Source organism: Myotis yumanensis, unplaced genomic scaffold (assembly GCF_028538775.1).
Source record: "Myotis yumanensis isolate MYYU_CA2020_CCGP unplaced genomic scaffold, mMyoYum1.0.hap1 SCAF_11, whole genome shotgun sequence".
In the NCBI taxonomy this organism is placed as follows: Eukaryota; Metazoa; Chordata; class Mammalia; order Chiroptera; family Vespertilionidae; genus Myotis; species Myotis yumanensis.
This window is the reverse complement of record NW_027223762.1, coordinates 24577921-24601575: the sequence shown is the minus strand read 5'-3', so window position 1 is coordinate 24601575 and position 23655 is coordinate 24577921. Positions and strand designations below refer to the sequence as shown.

Below are 23655 nucleotides of genomic sequence, written 5' to 3'. Positions count from 1 at the left end.
CTAATCTGAATAGTGTTGATAGATTACATCGTGACAAAATACTCTAATTTAAAGAGAGACTATTATGCTTCCACACCCTTTGGGGATAGAAAGTGGAATTTTTCTTGATGTGGGAAATGCTATGTGGGCGGCTGTAATACTGGGAATTAAAAAAAAAATGCTGATAATGATTCATAGAAGAGTCCATGTAAGAATCAGACAGGCATTTCAACTATTTTTTTTTTAAATATTTATTTTATTGATTTTCTGCAGAGAGGAAGGGAGAGGGACAGAGAGCTAGAAACATCGATGAGAGAGAAACATCGACCAGCTGCCTCCTGCACACCCCCCACTGGGGATGTGCCCGCAACCAAGGTACATGCCCTTGGCCGGAATCGAACCCGGGACCCTTCAGTCCGCAGGCCGACACTCTATCCACTGAGCCAAACCGGTCAGGGCACAACTATTTTTTTTTTTTAATGTTTTTGCCTTGACATTCTCAGGAGAAGGTTTTTATTAAATTATTTATTTATTTATTTATTTACTGATTTGAGAGAGAGAGAGAAATATCAAGTTGTTGCTACACTTATTTATGCATTCATTGGTTGTTTCTTGTATGTGCCCTGAGGGATCAAACCTGCAACCTTGGTGAATGTGGACGACACTCTAACCAACTGAGCTACTGGGCCAGGGCCTGCATTTCAACTATCTTAATATTTACAATGTCAGTTTTGCGGTTCTTTTGTTTTGTTGTTAAATTTTAGGAAATATTTTTAGCTGAAACCCTTTGAAACCTAAATTACAACTCTATTACTTTATATAACGTTACACATAGCTAAAAAAGTGTTAAATTTAAACTGTATTGATTCTGGAATAAAAGTCACTCGTTCATTACAATCTTTCCATTTCCACTCCTGTATAGCTATCCTTAAAACTAACCAAAACAAATTTCTAAAAACTCATTTCTTCCTCCAAGGATAATCAGAATTTAAAACTGGTTTTATAATGCCATTTTCAAAAACAGCTTTTGTTGAAAAACGATATTTAACAGGATAAGCTATAAACCAGAATTATGGAAAATGATAGGTCAAATTCCATTACTAGAAAAATTTACGTACATAAAATATTAAAGATTACAGTCAATGGCCCTCTTAATGCCAAGTTATATCTATTACAAAATTCCCACAAAACAAAATAATTAAAATAGTTTCCAGGAGTTCATTTTAATGGAACTCAATCCACACTTTATTAGAAATAAATTAATTCAGCAAGTTTTAAGACTACATGGCATGCCACAATGGTTAAAGAGGAATAATATGACTCAACTCAAATTCTCTGTCTACTGTTTAGTCTATCTATACTACTTAGTCATGGTAATACCTTCCCAACAGAAAGTCCTTCAGTTTCAAGTAACAAAAATTGGGACACATGATTAAGGAAAGTATTTCTGTGCCAAATTCAGAGTACAGGAGACAGTTTAAGAGTTTCAACTTTTAATTGGTATTTTGGTGGCATTTCAATAATTTTTAGAAAAATATAACTGGATGCCTATTTATCTCTTATACTGTTATTCAATATGTTCAACCATATAAAATTACTGATATAATTCAACCTCAGAGTTTTATTGGAATATACATAACATTTATATGTAATTTAATCATTTATACAATGATTTTCAACTGGTGCGTCACAGGAATTTTCAAAACATGCAATACCTGACTATTTAGTTAGGGGCACTGTCCTCTTATATTGTCAAATAAAAATATGACAATAGCTAATATAATAATAGCCATCCAGTGTGAATCAAAATTATACCTATTTTTTTGGTCAGATCAGCAAAAAATATATTTTTTGGTGTGCCACAGAATTTTAGTAACTAATTTATGTGTGCTATGAGGTGGATTTGAAATGTTTAGAAGTCAAATCTACAGGATTAATAACTGGTTGGTAAAAGGTAATGAAGAAGAGAGTGGTATCAAAAATGAATGCCAAGCCTGAATGGTGTGGCTTAGTAGTTGAGCGTCAACCCATGCACCATTAGGTCACCAGATGATTCCCAATCAGGGCACATTCCTGGGTTTTGGGCTTGATCCCCAGTAGGGGAGGGGCAAGCCAATCGATGTTTCTCTGTCATTGATGTTTCTATCTCTCTATCCTTTTCCCTTCTTCTCTCTCTAAAATCAATTTAAAAATACACAGAAAAACGAAAACAACCAATGCCAAGTTTCTCACTTGTGAAAATAGGTGGGTAGAGATGCTATTTTGTTATTTCTGAGATGGGAAACACAATAGATAGAGCAATTTTGGCAAGTGAGGGGTTGGAGAGAGTTAATAAATTCAATTTAGAAAATGCTACAGTTAAGACTGTCATTGAGATATCTAAGTAAAGCCTCATTAGTCCCTCAATGTATGTTCATATAATGGATTACTATATAGCAGGGATGATAAACTACAGTGACCCGCATCTATACACATGAATCTCAAAAACATTGTGCTTAGAGAAATAAATCATACAGATGATATATACATTATGAATTCATTTACCTTTTAAACTGGAAAACCCCAAAATATATTGTTTAGGTATACATACATACATAATGAAAATATAAAAAGCAAGGAAATGGCTACCTATTTGGGGAAGGGATATGGAATCAGGGAGAGGCACTCAAGAAGCTTTGAGAACACAGGTGATTTTTTATTTCTTATAGTAATGGGGACATGGTTTTTACTTATTAACTATTCTTTAAACTGCAGTTACATTTTATACACCTGTTCCTGTATATGATACATTGCATAATAAAATTTAAAAAACTATATAGGCCACGTTTTGACCACTATGGGAATTAATAACCAAGTATTATACAAAAAAAGCCACCAGAAAAATAAAAAGTTCTCATAACTGTGGGAAACTGATATAGGGTTAAAGCCTCAGACTGACCTGCTGGCAAAGTCACAAACAAGTCCTAGCTTAGAGGGCACAGTCCTCTCAGCATAATTAGGCTTGACCTTATAACACTCCCTAGATCTTATCTGGGGAGCTAATGGGATGAGGAAGTGCAGGAAGTGTAACCATGGTCAAAACAAGTGAAACTCACAAGAACTGTGTAACTATGGTAACCACTACCTTGTTTACCTCTCACTATAAAAGCTTGGTGAGGCCTGAGCACAGTGAAAGTCCTTCTCCCTGAGTTGGACTTGCTCGCCTGGTCCCCCAATATTCCCAAATTATCTTGTGTCTTTTCTATTTCATTTGTGTGCGGCTCCACTTCCAGACCCGAACCCTGAACCACGCAGGACGTGGAGGGAAACACTTACGACACATAACTCTTAGGTAAAAAAGGAATTCAAAACTAAAAGTTACAGACTATTTAGAAAATAGCATATTAATATTTTGCATTTTTTTCCTGTACAGCAATTTGGCAATATTTATCAAAAACACTCTTACTCTTCAACTTGGCACTTATTCTAGACTAGATGGTTACCCTAAAGCAGGCAAAGTTTAAAAGAAACAAACCAACAACCAGAAAAAAAATATTAAGATAAACTGGTTTTCTAATGTAATACAGAGGTCAGCAAACTTTTTCTGAAAAGGGCCATATAGTAAGTAAATATCTTGGGGTTTGTGGGCATGCATTCTCTGGAAACTATTGAACTTTGCCATTGTAGCCTGAATGCACATAGATAATATGTAAGTGAATAAGCATAACTGTTTGTCAATAAAACTTTATTATGGTCATAGAAATCCAAATGTCATATAATTTCCAGTGTCACAAAATATTCTTCTCCTGATTATTCCCGCCAACCATTTAAAAATGTAAATCCATTCTTAGCTCTGGGGTTGTACAAAAACAAGTAGCAGAACAGATTTACCTACAGCATTTTCTGTAGCATTTTCTAAATTGAATTTATTAACTCTCTCCAACAGATTTTACTTCTGATAAAGTATATCATAAAGCCTTCGATATTACATTTACTAAAACAAATGTTTATTCTAGAAAACAATTTGGGGAAACAATACTCTAAGAAATAAACATACCAAATAAAAGTCTAACCCTCATGCCAAATAAAAGTCTAACCCTCATCTGTAATCCCACCACCCAGAGTCAACCACTGTCACTATTTTGGTGGACATCTTTCCATACATACTCTTTTATGTAAAAAGCTATATGTAATCTTCTTTTATAATTAAAAATGTATATCATGTCTGTGACTATATCCCTTCTCATTTATTGAATAGTGTTTTTACTTTTTTTTAGTTAGCTATGTCAGAAATGGCATCAGACTAGTAAAAGAGGAAACCTTTGACAGCTATATCTTTTAAATTGATCAATAAACCCAAGAGTATTTGAAGTAAACAATAAAACAGACAAACACTGGAAAGCTGAAAAAAGAAAATAACAATGGTAATGATGGCTATGATGACAATTTACATTATTGAATGCTAAGCATGTGCCAGGCACTGATATAATATACTTCTCCCAACAATCCTATGAGTAAAAATTATCTCAATTTTATATATATATATATAGAAACTGATACAATTGAAAAATTAATAGTAATCTAGAATTAAGTTTCTTTCATTATTATTAATCTATTCAGGTTTTCTACCTCTTCTTGAATCAGTTTTAGAACTGTATATTAACAACTCTAACTCTGAGTAGGGTTATTAATAAGTTCTTTAAAACCTCAACAAATACATCATTTCTATATATTTTCAACTATGGCAGGGAACAAAAAAAGATGAAACTGATACTAAAATTTGGAAGGTAGCACATGCACACTCAAAAGAACATTAATGGTTTCTTTTGTTGTTGTTGTTGTTTTGGGTAATCCTTACCTGAGGATATTTTTTCCGTTACTTTTGAGAGAGAGTGGAAGGGAGGGGAAAAAGGGAGGGGGAGAGAGAAAAGAGAGAAACATTGATGTGAGAGAGACACATTGATTGGTTGCCTCCTGCATGCACCCTGACCAGGGTTAGGGATTGAACCTGCAACCCAGCTATGTGCCCTTGACTGGGAATTGAACCCTTGACACTTTAGTGTGCAGGCTGATGCTTTAACCACTGAACACACCAACCAGGCCTGGCTTGTTTCATTTTATTATAATGTATGAAACAATACTCTGACCAAGAGTCCAGAGTAAAAACTATATTCACAGCCTACCGCGGATATTTTGGTGTCTATACTCTATGCTTACCTATTATGAAAGTCATTTTTTTTGTGTAGAACTTGTATACCACTCAGAAATGTTCTGATTATTCTAACTAATGGATCTATATGACTAAGTTCTATTTCTTTGCTCAAATACTACTTTTAACCACATGGTCAGTTAAGAATGTGTTTGAAGCCATATGCTTAATTCAAGGAATGAAGTTCAAGAAGTACTTATATTTCTTTCTGCATATTAAGAAAAATATAGTAGTCCATTTTTAAAAAGAAAAAAGAAAGAGGACATAAAATCAAATTAAGAGTCACAGTGTTATACAGATTCTGCATTAATACCCCCCAAGAGTGATAACCTAAGGGTGGTTTTTTTTTCTAATAAAAGTAAGTATCTAAAATTTGTTTCTTAAATTTTACTCACATAGTTCTAACTTCCAGTGTCATGTTGGAGGTGCTCCAGGCCTCAAAAATCCCATTCTTAAGCCCAAATCACTTGCAGAAACACTGCATGTGCTTTGCTTAGGGCATAAGCATATTGAGACAGTCCATGGGACAGCGAGGAGAGGAGGCTGAACTCCAGCTTTACCACTTAAGAATATTGTGAACTCGAATGTATTTCTTCACATTTCTGAGGTTAACTTTGTCTCTTGGTAAAACAAAGATAACAATACTACCTCATAGATTGGTTATGAGGAATAATAACCATCTATTATAATAAAAGCGTAATATGCTAATTAGACCAGACGTCCTTCCAGATGACCTTTTGGATGAAGCTGGGACTGGAGGGAAGCCTGGGAACCGGGTGCCAGAGGGAAGCCGGTGCTGGCAGCTGGGGGAAGGAAGGCCTATTCTTGCACGAATTTTGTGCATTGGGCCTCTAGTTAACTATAAAGCCTTTGGCTCATAGGAGACACTTAAGACAGTGGCTTTAAAAATGGTATCAGCAGTATCTAGCATAAAACTTTAGCTAACTTTCCTTTAAAGATAATTCTCCCTTTCATTTCTTGTGGGTTATGCCCCAAATGTTAATATTGTCCTATGTACAATATCTGCCAGACTGTAAGTTCTAGTAATCATTTGAACTTCTATGTTATTTCCTGAGAAACTTTATGGGGATTTCAATGTTCCTTAGCAGTTGAAGCTACAGCTCATCTACAACCTAAACTAAGCATAGCTAATCTGTACAGTACTGGGAAAGATCCAGGAAAACAGTTCTCATTCTTTATTTTCTTCAAAATTTCTTTTTAGTCTATAAAAACACTGCCACAATTTAAATTTTACCACATAGATGTTGTACACCAGTGAAACATAAAGTCCTAATAAGTTATGCTTCATTTTCTGTGAAGAAAGTATCTTATGTAATATACTAATGAGTGTACCATTAACTGAAATGTTTCTTATCTGGCCAGTACTATTGGCAGACTGAATGGAACACAAGGAACATGTGCTTTAGCTTCCGAGGGCCCTAAAATAAAAATCAAGCACTCACTAGCTGTGTGAAATCTAAGTCTCAGCCTTTCCATCTAAAAATAGGAAAAATTACCCCTCTTTTTAATGGTTTTTAGGAGGATAACATGACATTATGATTAGGTAATAATAGCTGAGTATATAATAGGGTCTCAAAAGTGGTAGTTTCTGTTATACAACCAATCCAAGGCGGAGAAGCTACATGTTGGTACTAGTAGCAACAAAACAAAGCTGTTTTATGGCTAGGGAGAGATTATTGATGAATTAGTCCTGCCTTTACCCCCCACCTCAAGGGAGGCTACTTTTAAATGTAAAGAAAAGTGTCCTGGCCGGTTTTGCTCAATGGTTTGAGCATCGGCCCATGGACTGAAGGCAACCAATCAATGTGTTTCTTTCACACTGACATTTCTCTCTCTCTCTCACCCGCTCTTCTCCCTCCCTTCCACTTCCTCTAGGAAATCAATGGAAAAAAAGAACCTCGGGTGAGGATTTAAATAGTTTCAAAGATGAATTGAGCAATTTAAGAAGGAAATTTTATATATGTATTAAAGCTTTAAAAATATGTGCACCTTTTGACCCAAGATTTTACAATTGGAAATTTGTTCCAAAAAAATAGTCATTTAACAACACAAAGATTTATATATAAGAGTCATTTAACAACACAAAGATTTATATATAATGCTATATTTAAGTATAATATAGCATTAGTTATATTAGCAAAATTTGGCAAGAACTGTATTGTTCATTTAATAGAGGATTAGTTAAATAAACTGATACTTTTATATGCTAGAATAATAGAAAGACATTAAAAACCATGTTTCTGGAAGCATTTAATTTTCTGGAAATATTCATGATGTTAAATGAATATAGTTTAAAACAGTATGTGTAATTGACCTCAACACATATACATATACAAACATATACTTTCATAAAAAGATATGGCTAGGAAATACCACTGTGGTTATCTTGGGTGGTTTTTGATTATTGTAATTTCATTTTTTCTTTTCTGTATTTTCCAAAATACTACATTTAAATGTATTAATTTCCTAGTTGGAAAAAAATGCTATTTAAAAAGGAAGATCTTGAAAAAGACCAATCTATTTTCATATTATAAACCCCAAATTATGTGTAAAATGCAGAAGAAATAAGTAATGAAGTATTTAAAAAGACCATTTAAGGAAAGGTAGAAGAAAAGCAGCACAAGGAAATGGGGGATTAGAGGGGTAGATGAACACAATCAATGGAGAAAGAAATAGCAAATTACAAAGATATCCACTGGAGCCAGCCTGATTTTCTCAAACAGTATTGGGTATGAGTAAAGTCACATTGGATTGGGAAGTAAGAATGGCAACCTTATTTTCCAAAAGAGTACCAATAGTAAGAAATGCACATTCTTTGGCATATGGAGATACTATTTATAGGATAACCAACAGAAATAGATTGTGTGAAGGCATATAACATTAACACTTCTAGTACAGCTGAGCTTAGTTTCCAAAATGTAATAAAGACGGAGGAAAAAAGCAGTGGTAAGAATGGTGGGTATTCCATTATTATAGAAACTAGAGGCCCCATGCATGAATTTGTGCAAGGGGTGGGGTCCCTAGGACTGGCCGGAGATCAGGGCTGATCGGGGCCTGCCAGACCGGGGGAGGGATGGGAGGGGAAGGGAACACGGGATGTTGGCCACTGGCTGGGGGAGGGACTGCGGGAGGTTGGCCAGTGGGCCGGGGGTAGGGACCGGCTGGGGAGAGGGACCATGGGAGGTTGACTGGTTGCGGGAGGTTGGCTGTGGGAGCACACTGACCACCAGGGGGGAGCTCCCGCATTAAATGTCTGCCCCCTGGTGGTCAGTGCTTATAGCAACTGGTCGGTCAGTTGTTCCGGTCGTTCAGTCATAACGGTCAGTTAGGCTTTTATATATATAGATGTTTTCTACTTGTTAATCAAAAAGTAGCACTCTGATATGAATTCAACTCTTACACATCAGTCTCTTATGAATTCAACTCTTTCCTTATGCATCAGTCTCTTCTCCTTGCTGGGTACTGACACTCACTTGGGTTGGCAAATGTAGGTGTGTGTGGTGGGGGAAAAGTACTGGTTATAAGTATGAATTTGGTGGGAAAGAAGAATTCTCATTGAAATCCAAGAACAAAATCAGTAACATAAGTGGGCTTAGGCTTCAAGGATACTGGAACTGAGAGTCTGACCAGGTCCCACAGTTGCCCTAGGGAACCAAGCAGCAGGAGTCTGTTGGGTCCACATTCTAGACTCCGCAACTTGGTATCTGATTTGCCTCATTATGTGGATCCTTATAGTAACCACCACTCCCCCCTTACTTGTTAATCCTGAATACATCCATACAGAAAATTAAGAGCAAGAGCTATATTTCTTTAACCAGCCAATGAGATCTGTGAGAACCTGATTGGTTCAGTTGTTCCCATTTGGACAAAACTTGTTGTGCTAGCCCACCTGTGACTGGCATCTTTGATGTGGATACCTACATCTTCCAGCCACCTATGGCCAAGTAAGGGAAGGTCATTCATAATGTGGAGCACATCTGCCTTGTTTTACTCCCTCAGCAAACGTTCCCTTTAGACATGACTATGGGAAAGCAGGAGCTGAAATTACTCTGTGACAATATGTAATATAGAGATGTTTAATACTTTGGTCCTACTCTACCAGTTCATAAATAATGTTCCCTGGAATTCTATTCTACAAGATATTAAGAAGTATTCTACAAATAAAGGTTTCAGTTCAAGTAAGTTAATGCCTTAGCTCTCTGAAAAGGATATCCTCCTCAGCATTATTTCTCAACCTTACTTGACAATGGCAAACTTATTAAGATTTCACAGGACATTAATGCTCTGTGGATCAGTTTGGAAACTTCTGTCCTATTGTGCTTCAAGTTTCCAGGCAATCCAGAATTTACTACAATGTTAGTTTCAAGAAAAAAGGGACTTTGTCTTGTGCCATGCTTGGTACATATTAAATGTTCAATATATATATATATGAATTAGGTGCTCAATATACAAATGTTGTGAAACTAAGTCATTAACATGGAAGCTGAAGAAAAAATGGTAAACAGAAGAGTAAGTGGAGAAAAATAACAAGAAGACTACCATTTCTGGTAGTCTAGGATTTTTCAGACCAACCTCCTTGCTGAAAACAATTAAAAGTCCTTAGATCCAAAAAGTCCCAAAATAGCTTAAAATAAAAAGCTGACAAGATGGTGGGAAACAGTCAGACCAAATTCTAGGGACAATTTGGAACCCAGAGATATAATAAGAACCCCCTAAAGACAATGACCCAGAGGGCATTTGCAGGTAGAGTTCAACAAGTTAAGTCTTTGATTTCAGTGACCTCACAGGATTAGGGGAACAAATTTCAAAGTACAGATTCCTCAAAAGGTGGAGAGTCCAAGAGAACTCTTTAACACATTAAACCAGGATCCCAAGGGGCTATAATCTCAATCAAAGATAAACAATAACTAAAACCAAACCCTAAATCCCACTCCCAGGAGACTGAAGAGAAGGTTGTTTTAGCCCAGGGAGAAGTGAGAAAAAAAGAATGACGGGTAAAACATCTGAGGATATAGATCCCTAAGAAGTCAGACCAGCTTAGGTAGAGTTTGCAGTCTGGGTTTGCATGGACTCCTAATCCAGGGAACTTCAAGCTGTGAAATTCTTTTAAAATATTCCTCGGTTAGGAATACCTTTACATATCTTTAAAAAAGGAAAGATAAACCCACACTGAAGGAAGACATTTTCATTCTAGGCCTCAAAGAATACTCACAAGTAATTTTAAGGACAATAAGCAGGAGGCACATTCAAATACAAGTACACAGAAGACATGACTGAAAACAAGAGTCCACAGGAGATAAAAGTATCAGTAGTCAAATTCTTTCCAAAAAGAAAACCTTGGACCCAAATTACTTCATTGGTGAATTCTATCATTATTTAAGGAAAAACAAAATATTCCAATCTTACACAAGCTCTTTCAGAGAGAAACATTCTCCAATATATTTTATTTGGCTAATATAACCTAACACCAAAGTTTAACAAGGAAACTTTGACAAAAAAGGATACAAGCCAATCTCAGTCATGAGTATAGATATAAGTTTTTTAAACAAAATATTAGCAAGCTGAATCTAACAGTATATAAAAATGGTCAAGTTAGACATATCTTAGGAATACAAGGTTGCATTAACATTAGAAAATCAATTAGTATAATTCATCATACTGATAGTTACAGAACAAAAAATATGTAGCTCATGACATATAGAAAAAGCATTTAATAAAATTCAACATCCATTTGTTAAGAAAATATTTAGCAAACTAAGAGTGAAAACTAAACATTTCCCAACTTAATAAAGAACATTTCTAAAAAATGATAGCTAACCTCATCCTTGATGAAATGCTGAGACCGGAATAAGACAAGATGCTTATTATCATCACTTCTACTCTACATTGTAATAAAGATTCTAGTCAGCAGAATAAGGCAAGTAAAGAAATAAAAGGCAGTGATTAATTTTATCTCTATAGCTTTGGGAGGAACAAGCAGTTATTATTTCTGGATAAAATAATTGTGCATTTCAAAAATCCACAATGATCTACCAAAAAATGATTAGAATGATATGAATTTGGAAAGTTGGTAGATATAAATCCTATATAATAAAAGCCTAATATGCTAAGTGTCTGGTCATCCGTTCAACCAATCAAAGTGTAATATGCTAATGATATGCTAAGGCCGCTCAACCACTCGCTATGATGTGCACTGACCACCAGGGAGCAGACGGCTGACCAGTCGCTTTGACGTGCACTGACCACCAGAGGGCAGACACCCCGACCAGTAGGTTAGCTTGCTGCTGGGGTCCGGCCGATTGGGACTGAGCAAGATGGACCGGACATGCCCTGGAGCCCTCCCGCATCCCTCCCCGGCCCTGATCGTGCACCGGTGGGGTCCCTCAGCCTGGCCTGTGCCCTCTCGCAATCCAAGACCCCTTGGGGGATGTTGGAGAGCCAGTTTCGGCCCAATCCTGCTTAACGCAGGAGCTGCCCCCTGGTAGTCAGTGCGCTCCCACAGGGGGAGCGCCGCTCAGCCAGAAGCTGGGCTCACAGCTGGCAAGTGCAGCAGCGCTAATGATGTCCAACTGCTGGCTTAGGCCTGCTCCCTGCGGGGAGTGTGCCTAAGCCGTCAGTCAGATATCCCCCGAGGGCTCCCGGACTGCGAGAGGGCACAGGCCGGGCTGAGGGACCCCCTTCACCCCCCAAGTGCACGAATTTCGTGGACCGGGCCTCTAGTCTATATATATATAAAAGGCTAATATGCTAAGTGTCCTTCCCCGCTGTCCGGGGTAATGATGACACACAGCAACACCTGGCTTCCTCCCCCTAGTGCAGGGGTGGGCAACCTTTTTGTGAGTGCATGCCAAAACCAGCAAAATCTCTGACTCAAAATTCTTCTGCGTGCCAACCCTAATTTTTTGAGAACATGTTACGCCTACTTGATATCTCTTAAGGTGTACGTATGTGAAGAACCTTGAAGAAATAATAAAATTCATTCGAGTGACAAAAACACAGTATATGATGATGAAAAATACATTTATTTTTTAATGTATACATGTACACTGATAGTCCGACAGAAAACTTTATGATTCCGTTTGATATTATCAGTGGGACTTTTGCTGCTGCATCACTGATGACAGAGATTTTACATCAGGTTTATATTTCGTGACCTTCAGAGATATGCACGAGCTACTACTTTCATCCATCAGGCTACTCCTATTACGAGACTTAACAAAATTCATCACTGAGAACAGAGCTTCATAAGCATATGTGGATGAAACCAAAACACTGGCTGGATCTAGGAAGGCAGGGAGAGTTAAGGCAGAGGCATAGAAATTGCTCTTCCCCTTTCTCGTCAATCCATGTCTATGGTCTTTAAGATAACTTGTTATGTAAAATTATTTATTTATCTAAGATGCACCTACACTGAATTTATCTGAAAAATAAAGAAGTCGATATTAAGAAAAAAATTGTAAATGAGAGATTATAAGAGAGGGTTTTGCGTGCCAGCAAAAGTTACTGGCATGCCATGTTTGGCACGCGTGCCAGGGGTTACCCACCCCTGCCCTAGTGACAACTAGCCTCCTTGCAGTTTCTTCAGCCCAGGAACACGACTTGCTTTAGAGCCAGGTGCAAACACTTTACACTATAACCAAATGTGTGCGAAGCGTTTTCCTGTGCCTCAGCTCATTTGATTCTCACAGAAGTCCTGGAGTAGGTAGATAGGAGACTTGGTGGAATCCTACTTTTTTTCATTAGCTGGAAAATGGAGATTTAGAAAGTTTAGAAACCTTACCCGACTGAAAAGAAGAAATGGTGAACCTTGAAAATGACTTCAGGTTTTCTCACTGTGCAGAATATAGTCAAATACTGCTGCAGTTAAATATTTTACCCTTTGTTCTCCCTGCGTGATCTACAATAATAATCTGCTTTGTGTTGATATTTACTGCTATGTTGCTGACAATTACCTGAAAGAGAAGTTGGGGTGCTTCACTGGGCTGGAAAAAGTTCAGCTAAATCAGAAAGCAGGTTTAATTAAGCAAGTATGCTCTATATCTATAAAAGGCTAAGTTGACTCGTGCATGCGCGATACATATAAAACTCTCGCTGGTGCCAATCACATGTGTGTGTTCCCATCTGTTATTGTTGATAGTGAATTTGGTTGACACTTCTATTATAGAGAAAGGGCAAATAACGATATTAAAATATTTCTTCTAATTAATTTCCTTTCAATGTGCATGAATTCGTGCACCAGGCGACTAGTCAGTATATAAAATATCTATTATGTCAGCAACAAGGAGAAAATGATATGTAAAAAATATGTACCATTTGCAATAGCATCAGTGCTGCTAAGTACCTAGGACAAATCTCTAGTGGAATATTTAAAAAGTATGATCTATAAGGGGAAAGAATGATATATTACATTACATTAAAATTAGAAACTATACTAGTTATCAAAAACACAGGGTAGGAAACAAAATTCTCAGCACACAATATTGATTAAGAGACTAATATCCAGAAAATACAAAGAACTCCTAAAAATAAGTAAGAACAGACCAGATAACCAAGTGGGTAAAGGCTTTAATAGGCACATCACAAGATGAAACCCAAATATTAAAAAGGGGCTCATCCTCCTTCATAAAACCAAAAGAGACACCATTCTCTTGCCCAAAATATTTAAGTTTGTCAATACCAAGTGATAGTGAGAATGTAAAACAACAGGAATGCTCATATTCTGTTGGTTGAGAATAAATTGGTATAACCACTTTAGCAGACAATTTGGTATTATGCTGTAAATGGAAAATATAAATTTACTATGATCCAGCAATTCCACTCATAAATTTAGATCTTGAGATACTGATACCCATGCACACCAAGAAAAATATACAATAACGGTCATAGCAGAGTTTTTCAATATTATGAAACAGAACAGAATACACAAATTATGGTATATTCATATAGTAGGATAGTATGTGTACAATGGATTAGAAATGAAATGTTATACACAAATGAATGAATGGCACAAAAATAAGTCAGACACAAAAGACTACATATTGACATATATACATATGTCTGTATATGTGTGTATATAAGATGTAAATTTCATCTTTAAGGATGTAAACTTCTGAGAGAAGGAAAAATATAAGAATATGGCTACTTCTGAGAATGGATAGGATAGAGACATGTAGGGTTTGACTGGTAAGGGCACATAGCACAAGTACGGTAGACTGGCAATGTTGTATTTCTTAATTTGGGTGGTGAATGCCTTATAATTACCCATTAAACTGTACCTTTATATGTATTTTACACACTGTTCTGTACATGTTAGATTTCATCATGGGAAATAAAGAACAACAAAAAAGTATACACAGAGAGAGATCAAAGAAAGCAGAAAGCAGTATTTGTTGTAGGTACTACTAGCAAAGGGCTACTTAACAACCTTCAGGTATCTTCAGTGAAACCCAAATAACAGTCCATCTCTACACTAGACTATTATTTCTTTCATTATATTACCTTTATCATTACTGTTACATATTATATCTTAACAAAATTTCAAATCTAATTATAAGAGAAATAATCCTTTGCCAAGTTTTTTCTACTTGACTCCATATGGCTGCTACATACACAGAGAGCCATTCCGAGAGAGAAAGCCATAAACATTTGGCACAGCAGATATAACTAAATGTTCCACTAAAAATGATCCATAAAACATCCAATTACATAGTGGTAGATTTACTTTAAATCTTATGAAGTTAAACTACATATTAAGTAGTTAATTCAGTAACTTAACTTACATTATTCAAGAACATAAGTATCCTTTATATGACATTTTTCTGCCACAATTTCTATTCAAATATGTTTTTTATTAAAGAATCTAAGTTTTTGCCCTGTTCTGCATCTTAATAGCCATATAAGGCAATTTGGATTCCACTTTCTTACTTAACAATATGGGAGAACTTCAGTTTCCTGGATATAATTTATGAATTTCATCTATTTAACTAACCTAGTCCCTTCAGTTGAAAGGAAGCTAATGGGGAAAATTTTTTTATTTGATTTTAAGAGTGTATATATATATATATATATATATACACACACATACTATGAGAACGTATGTTTTTGTCTTTACAGTTATAATCAGGTATTTTTCTAGAACCAACTGTTACCTCCTTGAGTACAGCTGGATTTTTATGGGAAGCACATTTGCAGTCCTTATATTCCATCCACTTTTCAGTCCACTAATGGCCTACAAAAATGTCTCAATTTGGCTATTCCTCATCGCCTCTCAAATTTATTATGTCTAAAATTAACTTAAGATTTCTCTCAAATTGGGATATCATCAGTACCACGTTTCTGTGGAATTTCTTAGAAAAATTTTATTTTATTATTTTCCACTTAACACCATTATATTTTTTATTTTTAAATATGGTTTTTATTGATTTTAGAGAGAGAGGAAGGGGGAGGGAGAAACATCAATGGGAGAAACATGAATCAGCTGCCTCCTGCATGCCCCCTGACTAGGAATTGAACCAGTGGCCTTTCGGTTCATGAGACGATGTCATCCACTCTGGCCAGGCAACACCGTTATATTTAATATTACCAAGTTGACAATTTCTTTTCCAAAATGGCTCTCAAATTTACCTTTGCTCTGCACTTTCACTACCAGTAACCTTGTCCAGATTTCTATTGCTACATTCCTAGATTTCTACAACACCTTAGTCTCTCCTCTCCTCCTATACTCATACCACCACCAGACTCATTTCCTTTCAGCAACACTCAACAGCTGCATACATCTTGTGCCTGACTTTCACTGACTGACATCCATAATTAGGCCTTAATTCTCCTTACTCTGAAACACCTCCACACTACTCTGTCCTTCACCATTCAATTCTATTTTTAATGTCTACATCAAGTTCTAATTTCTCTAAAAGGGTTTATTACTAATGCTACAATTTGCTGTTTTCTTCTCAGATCGTTTCAGACATGTCAATTTTATCTCTATAACAGTACACCTAGGGGAGAAATGAAAAACTTTACATCAGGTTTTTTAGAAAAAGACAAAAAGGTGTCAAGGCCAAGGTTCTCTATTCTATTCTGGTACTTGGGTCTTGGCTCAGATAACTAAATCAACAGCTGGTCTGTGAGCTGGCTAGTGAAGTATGACTCATTCTGCCAAATGGATTAAACAATTAGCTGCAATGGAGAAGTGTCTATGAAATTCTATTTAAACCACTGGGCATGTATTCTACGTAAGTAATTATCTGAAAGCTTGGTCAGAGAATTTTAGTAAAAAAAATTGATTGCTAATTTGGATAATGTGCCTAGTGGGATAGAGGCCAAAACTCAGAGTTTACTAGGCAATCAAACATTCAATAATTATTATTTGACAACAAAAGAGGTCAGGTGATAGAATGGGGCTAATTTTCCTTACTCCACCCATTCTTAACCCTTTTCTCTTTAATGTTAGAGAAATTTTATAAAAGCAAAATCCACCAAGTTACAGCTGTAAAAATTTCTTTCTTCATTGTCCAGTCATGGTAAAACCTCCATATTTCAAAAGGATAGAGATTAATAGGTTGAACTTGCCTGTGTCTTTACCATAAATCAAGAAATTCTCCATTAAAACAAAATCTAATCTTTTCTTGTGAAAAGCCACTATATTTTCTTCCAATTCCACTCTTGTACCTAGATTTGACACCAAGATAATGTTTTCCATAACTTAATTTTACTTTTTTAATTTATACTTCAGAAACTATGACTGGGAGAGGTGTTGATTACTTCCCAAAGTAAGTTCCTAACATAGATGATTGTTTTTATGTTCTTTGTACTTTCCTTATAAAAAGGTATGTAATTATATGGTTTCTGTTTGGGGGTAGTGGTGGTGAAATTACAATAGAATAAGACACTATTTGTATTGAAAATACTTGTAGCAAGTAAAAACCTTACAAAAAAAACAGTGTAATACAGCAACCCAAGCATCCAGATGAAAGGATAAAAAGAAAAAGTGGTACAATTTATAATGGAATATATTCAGCTTTAAAAAGAAAATAAATTCTGCCCTCACCAGTGTGGCTCTGTTGGTTGAGCATCGTCCCAGACACTAAGAAAGAGGTTGCCAGTTTGATTCCTGGTCAGGGCACATGCCTGGGTTGCTGGCTTCCATCCCCAATAGGGGGCATGCAGGAAGCAGCTGATAGATGTTTCTCTCTCACATCAATGTTTCTCTCTCTCTCTCTCTTTCTCCTTTCTTCTGTCTAAAATCAATAAAAACACAATTATTTTTTAAAAAGAAAAGAAATTTTGATACATGCTGCATCATGGATGAATCTTGATGATATTATGCTACATGAAATAAGCCAATCACAAAAGGACAAATATTGTCTGATTCCTCTTCTATGAGGTTCCTAGAATAGTCAAATTCAGAGACAGAAAGTAGAATGATGGTTGCCAGGCGCTGGGGGCAGGAGGAAATGGGGAGTTAGTGTTTAATGGGTACAGAGTTTCAATGGGGAAGAGAAGAAAGCTCTGGTGATGGTTGGTAGTAATTAATGTAGAACAATGTGAATGTACTTTAATGCCACAGAAAAGTATACTTAAAAATGGTAAAAATGGTATCATTCATGTATATTTTATCACCATGAAAAGCCAGTATAACAGAGAAGAATATACAACCTTTTAAGTAAACACAACCTTTTGTGTTCTGCGTGGTTAATCAATTTTGAAAAGAAGCTATGCTCTCTATTACTGGAAGTATCCACTTCTCTCCACATAGTAGAGAACATAGAAAAAAGTTAAGTCTAAGATATCAGTGTCTACATAAGCAATTACTCTTGTTCACAAGAGTATTTAAATATCAATTTCTTATGTCTCTGATAATTTTGCTGTAATCTTCTTGAATGTCTTTATCCATTCACTCAATACTTTATGAGCAGACTAGGTACTAAACTTTACATAAGCTGCTAGAAAATAAAAAGAATATCATAACCTCTGAGAAGTGCACAATCTAGTAGACAAGGCAAACTAATTATAATACAACCTAAATGCTAATTAATTAGAGGCCTGTTGGGAACTCAAAGCACAAAGCAACTACCTCTAGCTGGGGAAGCATAACACACTGCTAGTTGTACCCCCTACTTATTCTTCCTTTCTTCCATCTATATATATAGAAAAGCCTAAGCGACCATTATGACCGGTCGACTGCTCGACCAGTAGCTATGACAACGCACTGACCACCAGGGCACAGATGCTCAATGCATGAGCTGCCCCCTGGTGGTCAGTGCACTCCCACAGCGGGAGCACCGCTCAGCCAGAAGCCAGGCTCATGGCTGGCAGCGGGAGCCTCTCCTGCCTCTGCGGCAGCTACCGAGCGGCGGCGGTGCTGTGTCCGGCCCCAGCTCGGGCTCCTCCCCAGCTGCCTGCCTCTTCGCACACTGCTACATCCCTTGGGGGATGTCGGACTGCCAGTTTAGGGCAAGCCTGCGGGATCTGGCCTAAACCAGCAGTCCGACATCATCCGAGAGGCCCCAGATTGCAAGAAGGCACAGGCCAGGCTGAGGGACGCAACTGGTGCACAAATCCGTGCACTGGGCCTCTAGTAATAATATAATTAGCTAGCACACAGTTGCCAAGAACAAAGACACATTATTCGGTCTTCGTTCAAGCCAATGAGATGCAAGCAGAAATGTCATGTGGGAGCTTTAGGGAAACTTTAAGAGATAGCTTGCATAAGACCTTTCATTTTTGTTCCTTCATACTCATGCTGCTTAAAACAAAGATACCTCAACTTTGTGCCAGGAGGACAAAGGTCTGAGAGATATGAGAGATTCTGAAGCAGTTACTGGAAACTACTTCCTTAGTGATTTTGTGAAGAGCTGTCATTTCAGCCTTACACCGCAAATTCCAAATTTTTATGGGAGAAAAATAAATCCTCTCTTGTTTTTAAGGTCATTGTTATTTTGGTGGTTTAGTTACTTGTCACTGTACATAATTCTAACTAATGCAGGGGATCAGGGAAGGCTTCACAGAAAAAGTGATGTTGAGCAAGGTTTTGAAGAATGAATAGTTACTTGCCAAGTGGAGAAAGGCATTTCAGTTTCAGGCAGGTAATGTAAAGGCACAGATGCAGGAAAGGTTCTGACTTTCCAAAGGATGAGGAGTGGTTCAGATGACTGATGTATAAGGTAGGTGGAATGAAGTAAAAGAAAAAGCAACCCCAAAGCTGGAAAAACAGACTTAAAGAGTCTTCTTCCATGCCATGCTGAAAAAGATGTTTACTCCTGTACTTGGTCATCTATAATAATAAAAGCGTAATATGCTAATTAGACCAGAGGTCTGGAAGGATGACCTTTCAGAAGAAACCAGGGCTGCGAGGGAAGCCCGGTCCTGGGTGCCTGCTGGCAGCCGCAGGAAGCCCGGGCCCCAGGTGCCAGAGGGAAACCGATGCCGGCAGCCGAGGGAAGGAAGGCCTACTCTTGCATGAATTTCGTGCATCCGGCCTCTAGTATTAAATGACTATGAATTCAGATGATCTTCCGCATATTTTAGAAGATCCAAATGCCTCAGTCAGAAAACAAAGCAGTGTGGATTAAGCTATGGTGAGGGAGAGAGACTTAGTTCTATAAGAGAAAGGCACACTAGTATTTCTGTACATGCTGAGGACTAGAAGAAATAATACCTGGCAGAAAGAAAAAATTAGGACTCCTGTGATAGTTAAGGGAGAGGAATCTGGACAACAAAGAAGAGCATACATATAATTTGGCAATGTCTGGCTGAGGTAAAGATTGGAATACCTGCTGTTTAAAGTAAACTGAGGTCAAAGAATTACAGTATAACTATGAGCATCTGATTATAATACATTTTATTTTTATTATCTGCCTGCACACATTGTATCCTTTTACAAGTGGCTGTCATAGCTGAACAGCATCTACCTATAATAGGAACCTGGTATTTGATGGTCAAATACCTTTCCTATCAAAGAAGAGTTAAAAATATGAGTGAGGCAGAAAAAAATCAATGCTCCTTATGTTTGTTTTAATTTTTACGCAAGAAGGTAGTATTCTTTTATTTTTCTGTAATATCATGTATTATTTTTGTAAACTTATAGTTTTAAAAACAACCACGTATGCCCAATCAAAAAAATAAAAAGTGGCAGCAACTATTACCTCATAGAAGTATCAAGAGACAAAATTATTGAGAGGGTCTATGGCTTCTGTGAATACATCATTTATCCCAACTTGCAGGAGACAATAAACAGACATCAACATTGAGATGATGCAATGTTGGAATTACCTGAGAAAGATCTTACAGCAAAAATGTTACCAAAAATGCTCCAAGAAGGGCAAACATTCTTGAAATGAATAGAGAGACTCAGCAAAGGAAAAGAACCAAATGGAAATTTGAAAAATGAAAAATACAATAATTCACTTCAAGTCTCAATAAGCAAAATGGAGATGATAAAAGGAAGTCAGTGAACTTGAAGACTGATTGATAGAAATGATCTAGTCTGAACATCAAATAGAACAAAACATGAAAAGAGCCTCAAGAACCTTTGGGATAACAGAGGCCTAATGTTGGTGTTACTGGCATCCTGAAAGGAGAGTGCAGGAGTGGAATATACAAAAGTATTTAAGAAAATAATGACTTTTAAAGTTTTCAAACTTGGTGACACAACATATATACAGATTTGAGAAGCTCAGAGGACCAAAAACAAACAAACCCCCAAGAAACCCATACCCAGACACATCATAGTCAAACTGATAAAAACTCAAGACAAAGGAAAACTTGGAAAGTAGACACACACACACACACAGTAACATACTATTAATAGGGAAACAGCAATTTGAATGAATCTAAATTTCTCACCAGAAACCACAAAGTGCAGAAAGAAATGGCATATTTTTAAAGGACCTAAAGAAAAGAACTGTCAACACAGAATTTCTATATCCAGTTAATATATTCTTCAGATATATTCACTCTCAGGTGAAGGTAAAATTAGGAGAATTCATGGCCAGCAGATATACTCTAAAAGAATTACTAAATGGTAGAAGGAAAATGATGCCAAAGGAAAAAATGGAACATTAGTAATGAAGAAAGAACAAAGAAATTATAACCATCTGAGTAAATATAATAAATTATTTTTCTCTTCTTGAATGTTTGGCAGTTAAAAGCAAAAACTATAATGTCTGATGGGGTGTTCTATGTATGTAGAAGTAATATATAAGAAAATAAAATAAAAAAGGAGGAGGGTAAAGAGACATAAAAGTGTTAAGACTTCTACATCCCACACAAGTGGAAAAATATTTATTCTAAGTAGACTATGAAAATTTAAATAGGTATATTATAATCCCTAAGCAACCATGCACACATAGACACTAGAAAGAAATATAGTAAAAAAAACAAAAACCCCACAATAGATAAAATAAAATGGAATACTAAAAACTATTCAAATAACTCAAAATAAGGCAGGAAGTGAAAAAAGTGGTACAAAACAAAACAAAAATCCCTTATACTATCCCTTTGTGTCATACCCCTAACCCCTAACTATCCTGTTTTAACCCATGACAACCACTGATGTCATATAAATGGAATCATACAGTAAGTAACCTTTTGAGACTGGCTTCTTTTACTCAGCATAATGCTTTTGAAACTCATCCAAGCTGTTGCATGTGTCAATAATTCATTCATTTTATTGCTCAATAGTATTCCATTGATTAACTACACTACAATTTATTTATCTAGTCACCTGCTGAAAGACACTTGGATTATTTCCAGTTTGGGGCAATTATGAATAGAACTGTTAAAACATTTATGTACAAGTTTTTCTGTGAATACAAGTTTTCATTTCTCTAGGGATTGGGACGGGGGAGGGGGAATGGGGAGATATTGGTCAAGGGGTATAAACTTTCACTTATAAGATGAATATTTCTTGGGGACCTAATATATGGCATTAACTATAGTTAATGTACTGCATTGTATACTTGAAATTTGCTAAGAGCGGATCTTCAATGTTGTCACCAAAAAAGGGGGGGGGGGGGCGGGGGAGGTATAACTACGTGAGGTAATAGCTATGTAAATTAGCTTGTTTGTCATAATCATTTCACAATGTATATGTGTATCAAATCATTATGTTGTATATCTTTTTTTTTTAAATATATTTTTTACAGAGAGGAAGGGAGAGAGATAGAGAGCCAGAAACATCGATGAGAGAGAAACATCGATCAGCTGCCTCCTGCACATCTCCCACTGGGGATGTGCCCGCAACCCAGGTATATGCCCTTGACTGGAATGGAACCCGGGACCCTTCAGTCCACAGGCCGACGCTCTATCCACTGAGCCAAACCGGTTTCGGCTATGTTGTATATCTTAAATATTAACAATTTTTATTTGTCAATTATACGTCAATAAAGCTGGGGGGTGGAAAATGCTGACTGGGACCAAGTACTAAGCAAACCATCCTAAGCAGGTATAAAATATTTCTTTTTTTGTGTGTGTCCCCAAAAATAAACGAGTCCACCAAAACACACAAAGGATTATAATTCAAGAAAGTATTCTCTATAACTATATGTATTTTGGGGTGGCTGCCATAAAAGTTAGATCTTAGATTGTGAGTTTTAAGAAACAAAACACAACCATATGACCAAAGCCATTTATTTAGATAAGTAACCAACCTCACCATCCCTAACTGTGTCCTAGTTTCTAAACATTAAATGTAAGTTATCTGTAGAAGCACTCAACTCCTTTTAAATGACAACAGCATTTTTATAACTTTTCAATCTTTAATCTTCTGGGGATATGAGCTTTAAGTAGCAAATCCAGCTGTTTCTACAGCTGAAAGTATGTTAATATGTAAGCTTGGGGCAATGAAAATTTGACAACAAATATTTATCTACTGCTAAACAAGTTAATTATTGAGTACTTAAATATTCCAAGCCCTAAGGGTCATACAAAAGAGATCAAAATGGTACAGGTCCTCAAGGACTTAGCTGAGGAGACAATACAGACTCATGAGATAGACACCAGAACTGTAAATAAAAAACTGTTATGTACAACAATTAGAGAATAACATATAAATAGACATCAAAACATTCTGGTAACTCAGAAGAGAAAATAATTTCATCTGATGTTGAGAGACACTGGGATACAGTGAAAAGAAGAATGTACTGGAGTCTAGAGGCCTGTCTCAGCTCTGCCATTAAAAACTCTCGGGTATGTTTCAGCTGCTCCCCAGTGTATAGTTAGTAGGCAAGGTACCTGACACAAAAAGGACATTTGTTCATTCCCCGCTGCTTTGGATTTGGCTAAGCAAGGAAGAAGGGGCAGGCAGGGGCTCCTTCTAGAAGGGATTCTGCAACTCAGGCCTATGGCAAGCTCACTATTTGAATTCAATTCCATCTTTTCACAACCATGTGGCTGTTCTCCTGGCCTCCTCCAGAGCACAAACTCTTGTATCAAGGGCCTCACTGTCCTGGGCCCAGCTGCACTGGCAC

General features: G+C 36.7%; 1 protein-coding gene across 7 annotated transcripts in view; it reads right to left on the bottom strand.

Moving 5' to 3' along the window:
* SOCS5 (suppressor of cytokine signaling 5) overlaps positions 1–23655 on the bottom strand; it is a 47395-nt gene that overhangs the window by 8305 nt on the left and 15435 nt on the right. Inside the window, exon 3 of one of the 7 annotated variants that reach the window (XM_070429151.1) lies at positions 4817–4837. The exons of the other annotated variants lie outside the window; for them this stretch is intronic. The gene's annotated coding sequence lies outside the window, so the exon portion shown is untranslated. The remainder of the gene's footprint in view (positions 1–4816; positions 4838–23655) is intronic. 7 annotated transcript variants of the gene reach the window in all.